The sequence below is a fragment of the Alligator sinensis genome, unplaced genomic scaffold (assembly GCF_000455745.1).
Source record: "Alligator sinensis unplaced genomic scaffold, ASM45574v1 scaffold1384_1, whole genome shotgun sequence".
Classification (NCBI taxonomy): Eukaryota; Metazoa; Chordata; order Crocodylia; family Alligatoridae; genus Alligator; species Alligator sinensis.
The window spans coordinates 318,231-319,937 of NW_005843132.1; the positions used below are offsets into that span (position 1 = coordinate 318,231).

The 1,707-nt window shown below is 51.1% G+C and overlaps 1 protein-coding gene across 4 annotated transcripts in view; it reads right to left on the reverse strand.

The window, feature by feature from the left end:
- LIN54 (lin-54 DREAM MuvB core complex component) overlaps positions 1 to 1,496 on the reverse strand; it is a 78,392-nt gene extending 76,896 nt beyond the window's left edge. For all 4 annotated transcript variants that reach the window (XM_025193923.1, XM_025193922.1, XM_025193918.1 and 1 more), the window contains exon 1: positions 1,165 to 1,496. The gene's annotated coding sequence lies outside the window, so the exon portion shown is untranslated. The remainder of the gene's footprint in view (positions 1 to 1,164) is intronic.
- Positions 1,497 to 1,707: the final 211 nt, after the last annotated feature.

The following is a 1,707-nucleotide window of genomic DNA, read 5'->3' on the forward strand; positions in this document are numbered from 1 at the left end:
AATTTGAACTCTCAAACAGTTCATTGTATCCTAAATAGTACTTATGAACATCACAGAGACCAACAGACTTAACATCTCTAATACTACTTGAGCCAGGACAGAAAGTTTTAACCCTCAATATGTGTAAGATGACAAGAGAAAGCAGCATGCATTTCAGTGTTTTCCTCCTGTTCAGACTACTGTCTAGCAGCTGTTTCACGTAGCCTGTAAGTGCAATTCCTCATGAAACTGCATCATTCCTGATGCCCCAAAACAAAGAGGTATTATTTCACATGCAGAGATATGCAGGCTCAAGGAAGAGTTTCACCCTTGAAAGAAAAACAAACAGTCAGAAATCCACATGTATCAAAGGATTCCAGATTGAAAGGATTTAGTTTGAAAATAAACACACACACACACACAAAAAACTTGCTTTCACCAAGGGCAAAGTCCATGCCAAGTATGACGTTTTAGACATTATAAGGAAAATTTCCTTAAAAAATGACACATAAAAGGCTTTCATTCAAAAGATATTTTCCAGAAAGTCACATAAATATCTGACAGTTTGGTCTCAGAGCCAACATGAGCTCTCACTTTTACTGTATAGTAGAAGTGCATTATAACACCCAACGCATTTCAGAAGCACAGAGTAACGCACAGATACAATGAGACCAAAGTACATTATAATCATGCTATCCTGTTTTGTTAGGGCTATAATTTGGAGCCTGATCCTGCAAAGTGCTGGGCAATGGGGAATTATGGGTGCTTAGCACTGCCGAGTCTTTGCCACAGGCTGGAAACAGAGTTGAAACCTGGCTAGGTGCCATGTGCACAAAACCCAAGAATGCCACCTGTGATGCTGTGGATTAACACCATACACTCAGCTCCCTACACAAGGGAAGCAATATAGCCAGTCCCTGCCAGCACCATACTTCCTACTCAAAAAGAGCCATACACCCAATCCCCATCAGGGTTTTTTTTGGGGGTAATTCAGTATATGTAGCTGGGCCCCCTACTCACTATGGCAAACTCACTTTACCTCCTTCGCCTTCTGAAGCCTGTTACCCCTGCAGAGCTACAGCCAGCCTCCAAAGGCAAAAAGAGGAGAAAAAAAGACTGCCCTCTGATAAAAATACCAACCCATCCAGCAGGCTTCAACACAAGCCGCTGCTTAGCTTTACTCACCTGCCAGCAGGACAAGGAGCAGCAGGAGGGGACAGGGCAAGTAGAAACAGGGCTTGAAAGACCCAGTGCTCGATGGGAGCAGGGCGCTGCCAGCAACCACCCTGCACCGAGGCAAAGCAGAGGCCCCCTGCCCCAGAGGCGGCGACGGGTACAAGGCACTGGGCCCAACACAAGTAGTGGCCCAGCCTGGGCCGCTAGCACCCCCGTTCCACGGCCCAGCCCGGTGCAGGCTCCCCCTGCCCGTTACTCTCGGTGGCAGTGAGGGGGCCCGGGCAGCGGCTACTCCGTCAGGGCCCGGGACTGGATTTCGAAAGATCCGCCATTTTCACCTCGTCACCGCCGCCACCGCCCCGCCCCGGGCCTGGGGGCGGAGAGGGAGCCCCCCCCGGCGGGCGGCGGCACAACAGCCCCCGCGCGCCCCCCCATGACCTTGATGAGGGTCGCAGGAAGAGAGTTGGGGCGAGAAAGAGAGTGAGTGTCCCCACAACCGCCCGCCGTCGGGGGAGCGCAAGAGAGGAGCCGCCGCGGGGTGTCCCGGCACGG